Below are 12,492 nucleotides of genomic sequence, written 5' to 3'. Positions count from 1 at the left end.
CGGCCAGGTGGACTGGGGACAGCAAGGAGTCATCAGGCCAGGTAGTCCTGAGGCATGGTCCTAGGGCTCAGGTCCTCCGAGAGAAAGAAAGAATTAGAGAGAGCATACTTAAATTCACACAGGACACCAGATAAGACAGGAGAAATTCTCTAGATATAACAGACTGACCCTAGCCCCCCAACACATAAACAACTGCAGCATAAATACTGGAGGCTGAGACAGGAGGGGTCGGGAGACACTGTGGCCCGTCCGACGATACCCCCGGACAGGGCCAAACAGGCAGGATATAATCCCACCCACTTTGCCAAAGCACAGCCCCCACACCACTAGAGGGATGTCTTCAACCACCAACTTACCATCCTGAGAGAAGGCCGAGTATAGCCCACAAAGATCACCACGGCACAACCCAAGGGGGGAGGGGCGCCAACCCTATCACGCAAAGGCTATATCAATAAATGAGACAAAACAAAATATTGATTAACCCCTGTGCGGGGACGGACATCCAGCAAAAAATCCTATCGCAATTAGCATAACAAAATGTAATACTTTTTTTTCCCCAATTTTTTTTCCAAATTATATCGTTTTATAGATACACCTCTCCTGAATCGAACCACGTTGTCCGATTTCAAAAAGGCTTTACAGCAAAAGCAAAACATTAGATTATGTTAGAGGAGTATATCGTAAAAGTAGCCACATAGCCATTTTCCGACCAACCACATGCATCACAAATAACCAAAAAACAGCTAAATGCAGCACTAACCTTTTACAAACTTCATCAGATGACACACCTAGGACATCATGTTACACAATGCATGCATTCTTTTGTTCGATAAAGTTCATATTTATATATAAAAACAGCATTTTACATCGGCACGTAACGTTGACTAACTTTTTTCCCTCAAATGCATCCGGTGAAACAGTGCTACAATTTACTCAATTACTATTCGAAAACATTTTTAAAATGTAATATTGTCATTCTAAGATTTATAGATGAATATCTCTTGAAAGCACCTGTAATGCCAGATTTAAAAATAACTTTACTGGGTAATCACACTTTGCGATAAAAGGGGATGCGATACTCAGAAAATTATCTAGTAAATATAGGTCTGCGCCATCTTGGAACAATCGCATATCACATCTAGTCTTGTATACTATTGTCAATAATCCCTTACCTTTGGTTGTCTTCATCAGAAAGCACTTCCAGGAATCCCAGGTCCACAACAAATGTATTTTAGTTCGAAAAAATTACTCCTTTATGTTCCAAGAGCTTGTTCTTGTTAGCGCGTCTGAAGGCTGATCCAAATGCTCCGTCGGCCGCAGGACAGCTATTTCGAGAAAATGCATTTTTTTCCCATTTAGGTTCGTTCAAACATGTCAAAGGTTGTAATACATAAATCTTCAGGGCCTTTTTCAACAAGAGAGCCAATAAGATTCGAGGGGGACGATTGCATTGTGTTTCAAAACGTTTCGAAAGGGGAGGGAAGCCAGGGCCGCCGGCGTCATAATGGTGATGGCCCTCCTCATGTGACCAATTTCAACAGCGTCTCATTCATTCAGTTTTAACAGTAGGAGACTCAAACCACTTTGTAAAGACTGGGGACATCTAGTGGAAGCAATAGGAAGTACTCAATGAACCATTGCTCACTGTGAATTACAGGCAAAGATGTGAAGTTGAGTCCACAATTCAGAATTCCACATCCTGTTACGATCGGTCTCGGGGTTTTGACTGCCATATGAGTTCTGTTATACTCACAGACACCATTCAAACAGTTTTAGAAACTTTAGGTTGTTTTCTACAAGTATTAATTATATGCATATCCTAGCTTCTGAGTTTGAGTAGGAGGCCGTTTAAAATGGGCACAATTGTTTTTTCAAAAATCGCTGTAGCGCCCCCTATCCTAGGGGAACGCCAAGAGGTTAAGTCTTGGCTATAACCTGTCCTGAGCGAAATAGCGCCTTCAACTTGAGGCATTTGTGCATTGCGTTGTCTGACAAAACTGTACATTTTAGAGTGGCCTTTTATTGTCCCCAGCACATGGTGCACCTATGTAATGATCATGCTGTTTAATTAGCTTCTTGATATGCCATACCTGTCAGGTGGATGGATTATCTTGTTCACTAACAGAGATGTAAACAAATTTGTTCACAAAATCTGAGAGAAATAGTATTTGTGTGCATATGGAACATTTCTGGGATCTTTTATTTCAGCTCATGAAACATGGGACCTACACTTTACATGTTGCGTTTATATTTTTGTTCTGTCTATTCAGGAGGAAGTTTGTATTAATAAATAAAATGTGACATTTTTTTAAATCAAGTTTGACATTTTTTATCTCAGACTTCACCATGGCAGGGAGCTAGAAAATGATTTTAAACAATTCCAGCTCCCTGCCATGGTGCAGTCTGATATACTTTGGGTGCGTTCGTTTACACAGGCAACACAATTCTGATATTTCTTCCAAGAATGTATCTTTTCATATCAGATATTTTTCAGAGCTGATCTGATTGGTCAAAATACTGTAGGCCTAAACGCTGCCTCTAAAATACACTGAGAAACGCTTTAATTTAGCCAGAAATTAAACTGTGCTGTTCTGTGACACCATCAATCGAAGAGGGTATTTATCCTCCAACACTTTGCTCTATACCAATAACAAACCAGGTTTCCATCCAACCTTTTTATGATGTTGGATAAAAAATGTCATGACAGGCTTGATGGGGGAAAAAAGGCTAGGCTACCAACATTATGAGATTATTATGGATAATAGCGATATTATTTGTATTTGTCAAACGGCAGCCAAGCATCAATCATAATGTCACCAGAATAAGACCCTCGATATTTATTGGAAAGCAGCAGCAAGCTTATCACCTTGCACGTTTACCACCTTGTGAAATTCAGCATAATTTATTTAATCTGTAGCCTAATAAACTGCATGCTTTCCCGAGTTGTAGAGGGAGGACCACACAACACACTGTGTCATCACGTGACTCCAAGTTTTGCCTACTTCGATATGATGGTTATTATATCAATATTTGCGTGTTTCCAACGGCATTTCTCACATCATACATTTTCCAGACACAAAAAGATCCCACCATGTCAAACAAACAATTTGTCTGCATTTATAAAATTGTACCAGCATTTCATGCTTCTGTCATCCCAACCTAGTCTCAGAGTATTTCGTATTATTATTTACGTAAATTCGAGACACTCAATTTAGTATGATATGTTACATTTTGTCACACTCTGATCTGTTTCACCTGTCTTTGTCTCCACCCACCTCCAGGTGTCACCCGTCTTCCCCATTATTCCCAGGGAATTTATTCCTTTGTTCCCTGTTTGTCTGTTGCCAGTTCGTCTTGTCAAGCTTACCAGCGTGTTTTCCGAGTCCCTGTTTTTCCTAGTTTCTGTTTTTCTCGTCTTCCTGGTTTTGACCTCTTGCCTGCCCTGACACTAAGCCCAGCTGCCTGACCATTCAGCCTGCCCTGACCTCGAGCTTGCCTGCCGCCCTGTACCGTTTGTACTCTGACCTGGTTTATGAACTTTTGCCCGACCTCGTCCTGCCTCTTGCCTGCCCGTTGTTGTTCAATAAATATCGGAGACTCGAACCATCTGCCTCCTGTGTCTGCATCTGGGTCTCGCCCTGTGACGTTATCGATTTTGTTTGTATGTATTAATTTGTAAATGTCATCATCCATGTCTTATATGTTCTACATTGCTTGCTCTTTGGGGTTTTTGGCTGGGTTTCTGTATAAGCACTTTGTGACATCTGCTGATGTATAAAGGGCTTTATAAATACATTTGATTGATGTTACGAATTACAATTCATATGATATGTTACAAATTTGCAAAAGGTACAATGTTACAAATTTGCCATATGTATAATATATTACGAATTCCAATTTGTTGTGGCTAATCTTAGCTAGCTGGCTAATGTTAGTTGGAGTTAAGGTTAGGTTAAGGTTAGGGGAAGGGTTAGCTAACATGCTAAGTAGTTGCAAAGTAGATAAAATGCTAAAGTTGTCTGTGATGAGATTCAAACACACAACCTTTGGGTTGCTAGACCATACCAAACGTAACATATAGTGCTAATTTACTACTGTATGTTACATCCATGAGACCAGGCTAATCAGCACAGTTTATAACTTTTTTCATGCTTTAGGTAATTTGTCTACATGAAATGATTGGATGGAAACATGATTACAGACAGGTATTTATCCTCCAACACTACCCTACCAATCACAGATGGGGCATTTCCTCCAACAGTTTGAATGATTAATTAACATATAAATCCTCATGTCTCTGTACTGCAACCACTCTGTAGGCTACTGAAGCTGGAGCCAAGTTTTTAATTTCAGTGGAGAGGAGAAAAAAATGAAAATAATTCATCAGGAACCATCCATTAGGGAAATTGCTCTAGTTTAACACTGTGGCTGAGACATCTATATCATTATAAGGCAGGAGCTGCTGTAGAGACCGAGCTAAATGTCACTGCCAATGGCTATAGATCTACACGTTTCAGTTGCCTCCCAAATGGCACCCTATTCCCTATAGAGTGCACTACTTTTGAGCAGAGCCCTAGCATATAGGGTGCCATTTGGGATTACTCCCTGATGAATAGGCTGGTTTCCTCACCAATGGGTTCCCAGAATTCTCAATTATAGAACATCTAACCCAAACTAGAACATGCTGATCCCAGCATTGCAGTTTTCCTTTCTCTTTCAACTCAATGTATAACATTTTATAGATTCATTTCTCTCAATGTTGTATATGAATAACACTTCAACCTCAGCTAAAACAAATATTGGGTATCTTCGCCAAGTACATTTATACATACCTAGAATTTGCCTTAGCAATAGACAATATACAAACAGAATACAGACAAGTCCTCATAGAGAACATACAAAATATGAACAGTAAACATAAATCTCTGGAGTATTGGCTGATTACAGTGGGAATATACAATTTACAGAGGGGATATATATATATATATATATATATAAGCCATGGTAAATATATAACGTGCATATACAGTGTTGTGCAGTCATTGATGACAAGCTGCAGTAATTGGCCCAATGCAAAGTCAATCAATCCCTATGAGCCCGATGTCCGGTTGATGAGGGCCACAGCATGGGGGACGATACTGTTCAGGTGGCTGGTGGTTTTGGTCATGATTTCCCTAAACCGTCTGCCAGAGCGGAGTTTTTTAAATATGGAGTGTCCGGGGTGGGCAGGGTCGGCGACGATCTCTTGGTGGTTTAGTGGGCCTTATACTTGAACTTGTACTTCAGATGTACTTCTGTATTCACTTTCCGCTGTGTGTGGGGATTGATTCTGAACTCTGAGATGAAATCATGTCAGCTCTTCCTTGTGAAACATCAAATTTAAATCAACTCAAATTTTATTAGTCACATGCACCGAATACAACAGGTGAAGACCTTACAGTGAAATGCTTACTTACAAGCCCTTAACCAACAATGCAGTTTAAAAGCTGCAGCTCTACCCTTTAGCTCAGTGCAGATGTTGCCTGTAATCCATGGCTTCTTTTTGGGGTATGTACGTATGGTCACTGTGGGGACTACGTCATCGATGCACTTATTGATGAAGCCAGTGACTGATGTGGTGTACTCCTCAATGCCATCGGAGAATCCCAGAACATATTCCAGTCTGTGATAGCAAAACAGTCATGTAGCTTAGCATCTGCTTCATCTGACCTCTTTTTTATTGATCTAGTCACTGCTGCTTCCTGCTTTAATTTTTGCTTGTAAGCAGGAATCAGGAGGATAGATTTATGGTCAGATTTACCAAATGGAGGGCGAGGGAGAGCTTTGTACGCGTCTCTGTGTGTGTGGAGTAAAGGTGGTCGAGTTTTTTTTTCCCCCTCTGGTTGCACATTTAACATGTTGGTAGAAATGTTGTAAAACGGATTTAAGTTTCCCTGCATTAAAGTCCCCGGCCACTAGGAGCGCCGCCTCAGGATGAGCGTTTTCCTGTTTGCTTATGGGGGTATACAGCTCAATGAGTGAGGTCTTAGTGCCTAGGTAGATAGTGTGGTCTAACAGCCAGTGAATTGTTTTTTATTTAACCTTTATTTAACTAGGCAAGTCAGTTAAGAATACATTCTTACAATGACAGCCTACCAAAAGGCAAAAGTCCTCCTGCAGGGATGGGGGCCTGGGATTAAAATAAATAAATAAATACAATATAAATATAGGACAAAACACACATCACAACAAGAGAGACAACACAACACTACATAAGAGAAACCTAGACAACAACATAGCAAGGCACCAACACATGACAACACCGCATGGTAGCAACACAACATAAGAACAACATGGTACAAACATGTTACAAACATTTTTCAACAGCATAAAGGTCAAGAAGGTAAAGACAACAATACATCATGCAAAGCAGCCACAACTGTCAGTAAGTGTCCATGATTGAGTCATTGAATGAAGAGATTGAGAACACTGTCCAGTTTGAGTGTTTGTTGCTACTCGTTCCAGTCGCTAGCTGCAGCAAACTGAAAAGAGGAGCGACCCAGGGATGTGTATGCTTTGCGGACCTTTAACAGAATGTGACTGGCAGAATGGGTGTTGTATGTGGAGGATGAGGGCTACGAAAAATATAGTTAAACTCTCTAGGGTGATAATGTGGTCTAACAGCCAGTTTTTATTTCACTCGGTAAGTCACTCCGCCCTAAGAAGGTTTTATAAATAAGGATCAACCAGTGGGTCTTGCGACGGGTATACAGAGATGACCAGTTTACAGACGAGCAGTAATGTGTCCTATAAGTAGCATTGGTGGCAAATCTGATGGCCGAATGGTAAAGAACATCTAACCGCTCGAGAGCACCCTTACCTGCCAATCTATAAATGATGTCTCCGTAATCTAGCATGGGTAGGATGGTCATCTGAATCAGGGTTAGTTTAGCAGCTGGGGTGAAAGAGGAGCGATTACGATAGAGGAAACAAAGTCTAGATTTAACTTTAGCCTGCAAGCTTTGATATGTGCTGAGAGAAGGACAGTGCACTGTCTAGCCATACTCCCAAGTACTTGTATGAGGTGACTACCTCAAGCTCTAAACCCTCAGAGGTTGTAATAACACCTGTGGGAAGAGGGGCATTCTTCTTACCAAACCACATGACCTTTGATTTGGAGGTGTTCGGAACAAGGTTAAGGGTAGAGAAAGGTTGTTGGACAATAAGAAAGCTTTGTTGTAGAGCATTTAACACAAAATCCAGGGAGGGGCCAGCTGAGTACAAGAATGTATCATCTGCATATACAGTTGAAGTCGTAAGTTTACATACACTTAGGTTGGAGTCATTAAAACTCATTTTTCAACCATTCCACAAATTTCTCGTTAATAAACTGTAGTTTTGGCAAGTTGGTTAGGACATCTGCTTTGTGCATGACACAAGTAATTTTTCCAACAATTGTTTACAGACAGGTTATTTCACTTATAATTCACTTTATCACAATTCCAGTGGGTCAGAAGTTTACATACACTAAGTTGATTGTGCCTTTCAACAACTTGGAAAATTCCAGAAAATGATGTCATGGCTTTAGAAGCTTCTGATTGGCTAATTGACATCATTTGAGTCAATTTGAGGTGTACCTGTGGATGCATTTCAATGCCTACCTTCAAACTCAGTGCGTCTTTGCTTGACATCATGGGAAAATCAGCCAAGACCTCAGAAGAATAATTGTAGACCTCCACAAGTCTGGTTCATCCTTGGGAGCAATTTCCAATGCCTGAAGGTACCACGTTCATCTGTACAAACAATAGTACCAAGTATAAACACCATGGGACCACGCAGCTGTCATACCGCTCAGGAAGGAGACGCGTTCTGTCTCCTAGAGATGAACGTACTTTGGTGCGAAAAGTGCAAATCAATCCCAGAACAACAGCAAAGGACCTTGTGGAGATGCTGGAGGAAACAGGTACAAAATAATCTATATCCACAGTAAAACAAGTCCTATATCGACATAACCTGAAAGGCCGCTCAGCAAGGTAGAAACCACTGCTTCAAAACCGCCATAAAAAAGCCAGACTATGGTTTTCAACTGCACATGGGGACGAAGATTGTACTTTTTGGAGAAAAGCTTTGGCACTGTGATAGACTACATCCAATTTGCTGAGTAGAGTGTTGGAGGCCATTTTGTAAATGGCATCGCCGAAGTCAAGGATCGGTAGGATAGTCAGTTTTACGAGGGTATGTTTGGCAGCATGAGAGAAGGATGTTTTGTTGCGAAATAGGAAGCCGATTCTAAATTTAATTTTGGATTGGAGATGCTTAATGTAAGTCTGGAAGGAGAGTTTACAGTCTAACCAGACACCTAGGTATTTGTAGTTGTCCACATATAAGTTTTTTATCCGGCCGTGCAAATACTGCCCCCTAGCCCCAACAGGTTAACTTGTTATGGATAGGGGGCAGTATTTTCACGGCCGGATAAAAAACGTACCCGATTTAATCTGATTATTACTCCTGCCCAGAAACTAGAATATGCATATAATTATTAGCTTTGGATAGAAAACACTCCAAAGTTTCTAAAACTGTTTGAATGGTGTCTGTGAGTATAACAGAACTCATTTGGCAGGCCAAAACTTGAGAAGATTCCAAACAGGAAGCGCCCTCTCTGACCATTTCTTGGCCTTCTTGATCATCTCTATCCAAAACAGGGGATCTCTGCTGTAACGTGACATTTTCTAACGCTCCCATAGGCTCTCAGAAGGCGCCAGAAGGTTGAATGATGACTTTGCAGGCCATGGCTGAAAAACAGTAGCGCATTTGGATAGTGGTCGATCTGAGAACAATGAGAATGGCGCGCGCGTGCACAAGAAGAGTCCATTTTACTTTCTCTGTCTTTGAACGAAAACAACGACTCCCGGTCGGAATATTATCGCTTTTTTACGAGAAAAATCGCATAAAAATTGATTTTAAACAGCGTTTGACATGCTTCAAAGTACGGTAATGGAATATTTTGATTTTTTTTGTCTCGAAACGCGCCGGGCGCGTCACCCTTCGTTGCCCTTCGGATAGTGTCTTGAACGCACAACAAAACGCCGCTATTTGGATATAACTATGGATTATTTGGAACCAAACCAACATTTGTTATTGAAGTAGAAGTCCTGGGAGTGCATTCTGACGAAGAACAGCAAAGGTAATCCAATTTTTCTTATAGTAAATCTGAGTTTGGTGAGTACCAAACTTGGTGGGTGTCAAAATAGCTAGCCATGATGGCCGGGCTATCTACTCAGAATATTGCAAGATGTGCTTTCACCGAAAAGCTATTTTAAAATCGGACACCGCGATTGCATAAAGGAGTTCTGTATCTATAATTCTTAAAATAATTTATGTTTTTTGTGAACGTTTATCGTAAGTACTTTAGTAAATTCACCGGAATTGTTCGGTGGGAATGCTAGTTCTGAACGTCACATGCTAATGTAAAATGCTGTTTTTTGATATAAATATGAACTTGATTGAACAAAACATGCATGTATTGTATAACATAATGTCCTAGGAGTGTCATCTGATGAAGATCATCAAAGGCTAGAGCTGCATTTAGCTGTGGTTTTGTTTTTTGTGACATTATATGCTAGCTTGAAAAATGGGTGTCTGATTATTTCTGGCTGGGTACTCTGCTGACATAATCTAATGTTTTGCTTTCGCTGTAAAGCCTTTTTGAAATCGGACAGTGTGGTTAGATAAAGGAGAGTCTTGTCTTTAAAATGGTGTAAAATAGTCATATGTTTGAAAAATTTAAGTTTTCGGATTTTCGAGGACTTTGTATTTCGCGCCACGCCCATCGTTGGATATTGGAGCAGGTGTTCCGCTAGCGGAACGTCTAGATGTAAGAGGTTAACTTGGCTTTCGAAGACCTTAGAAAGGCAGGGTAGGATAGATTTAGGTCTGTAGCAGTTTGGGCCTAGAGTGTCTCCCCATTTGAAAAGGGGGATGACCGCAGCAGCTTTCCAATCTTTGGGGATCTCAGACGATATGAAAGAGAGGTTGAACAGGCTAGTAATTTTGCCGGATAATTTTAGAAAGAGAGGGTCCAGATTGTCTAGCCTGGCTGATTTGTAGGGGTCCAGATTTTGCAGCTCTTTCAGAACATCAGCTATCTGGATTTGGGTGAATGAGAAATGGGGGACCCTTGGGGAAGTTGCTGTGGGGGGTGCAGGGCTGTTGACCGGGGTAGCCAGGTGGAAAGCTAGGCCAGCCATAGAAAAATGCTTATTGAAATTCTCAATTATCGCGGATTTATCGGTGGTGACAGTGTTTCCTAGCCTCAGTGCAGTGGGCAGCTGGGAGGACCTGCTCTTATTCTCCATGGACTTTACAGTGTCCCAGAACTTTTTGGAGTTTGTGCTACAGGATGCAAATTTCTGTTTGAAAAAGCTAGCCTTTGCATCCCTAACTGCCTGTGTATATTGGTTCCTAACTTCCCTGAAAAGTTGCATATCGCGGGGGCTATTCGATGCTAATGCAGTTCGCCATAGGATGTTTTTGTGCTGGTCAAGGGCAGTCAGGTCTGGAGTGAATCAAGAGCTATATCTGTTCCTGGTTCTAACATTTTTGAATGGGGCATGCTTATTTAAGATGGTGGGGAAAGCACTTTTAAAGAATAAAGAATAAGTAGGCATCCTCTACTGACGGAATGAGGTCTATCAAATCAAATTGTATTTGTCACATACACATGGTTAGCAGATGTTAATGCGATTGTAGCAAAATGTTTGTGCTTCTAGTTCCGACCATGCAGTAATATCTAACAAGTAATGTAACCTAACAATTTCACAACAACTACCTTATACACACACAAGTGTAAAGGAATGAATAAGAATATGTACATAAAAATATATGAATGAGCGATGGCCGCACGGCATAGGCAAGATGCAGTAGATGGTATAGAGTACAGTATATACAAATGAGGAATGTAGGGTATGTAAACATATAAAGTGGCATTGTTTAAAGTGGCTAGTGATACATTTATTACATACATTTTTCATTATTAAAGTGGCTAGAGATGAGTCAGTATGTTGGCAGCAGCCACTCAATGTTAGTGATGGTTGTTTAACAGTCTGATGGCCTTGAAATAGAAGCTGTTTTTCAGTCTCTCGGTCCCCGCTTTGATGCACTTGTACTGATCTCGCCTTCTGGATGATAGCGTGGTGAACAGGCTGCGGCTCGGGTGGTTGTTGTCCTTGATGATCTTTTTGGTTTTCCTGTGACATTGGGTGGTGTAGGTGTCCTGGAGGGCAGGTAGTTTGCCCCCGGTGATGCGTTGTGCAGACCTCACTACCCTATGGAGAGCCATACGGTTGTGGGCGGAGCAGTTGCCGTACCAGGCGGTGATACAGCCCGACAGGATGCTCTCGATTGTGCATCTGTAGAAGTTTGTGAGTGTTTTTGGTGACAAGCCAAAATTCTTCAGCCTCCTGAGGTTGAGGAGGCGCTGTTGCACCTTCTTCACCACGCTGTCTGTGTGGGTGGAGCATTTCAGTTTGTCCGTGATGTGTACGCCGAGGAACTTAAACATTTCCACCTTCTCCACTACTGTCCCGTCGATGTGGATAGGGGGCTGCTCCCTCTGCTGTTTCCTGAAGTCCACGATCATCTCCTTTTGTTTTGTTGACATTGAATGTGAGGTTATTTTCTTGACACCACACTCCGAGGGCCCTCACCTCCTCCCTGTAGGCCGTCTCGTCGTTGTTGGTAATCAAGCCTACCACTGTAGTGTCGTCTGCAAACTTGATGATTGAGTTGGAGGCGTGCATGGCCACACAGTCATGGGTGAACAGGGAGTACAGGAGAGGGCTGAGAATGCACCCTTGTGGGGCCCCAGTGTTGAGGATCAGTAGAGTGGAGATGTTGTTACCTACCCTCCCCACCTGGGGGCGGCCCGTCAGGAAGTCCAGGACCCAGTTGCACAGGGCGGGGTCGAGACCCAGGGTCTCGAGCTTGATGATGAGTTTGGAGGGTACTATGGTGTTAAATGCTGAGCTGTAGACGATGAACAGCATTCTTACATAGGTATTCCTCTTGTCCAGATGAGTTAGGGCAGTGTGATTGTGATTGCGTCGTCTGTGGACCTATTTGGGTGGTAAGCAGATTGGAGTGGGTCTAGGGTGTCTGGTAGGGTGGAGGTGATATGGTCCTTGACTAGTCTCTCAAAGCACTTCATGATGACGGAAGTGAGCGCTACGGGGCGATAGTCATTTAGCTCAGTTACCTTCGCTTTCTTGGGTAAATATTTACAAATCATTAAAATCCAGACGGAAAATATTTACACAAGAAGCAACCTAATATCACACAGTCAAACTCTCAGTCATTTAGTAAGTTCAACATTCTGCCATTCTCACTGTCATTAAAATCCAGACGGAATTTAGGCATGTGGGAACAGCAGGCTGTAGACAACAGGTGTAGACTAACAGTGAACAGTAGACTAACCTTACTTTGCTACCTGACAACGTTACGGTTTTTACTTTTTAA

The sequence above is a fragment of the Salmo trutta genome, chromosome 34, assembly GCF_901001165.1.
Source record: "Salmo trutta chromosome 34, fSalTru1.1, whole genome shotgun sequence".
NCBI classification, from domain to species: Eukaryota; Metazoa; Chordata; class Actinopteri; order Salmoniformes; family Salmonidae; genus Salmo; species Salmo trutta.
The sequence above is the reverse complement of the archived record's forward strand: the minus strand, read 5'-3'. Positions refer to the sequence as shown.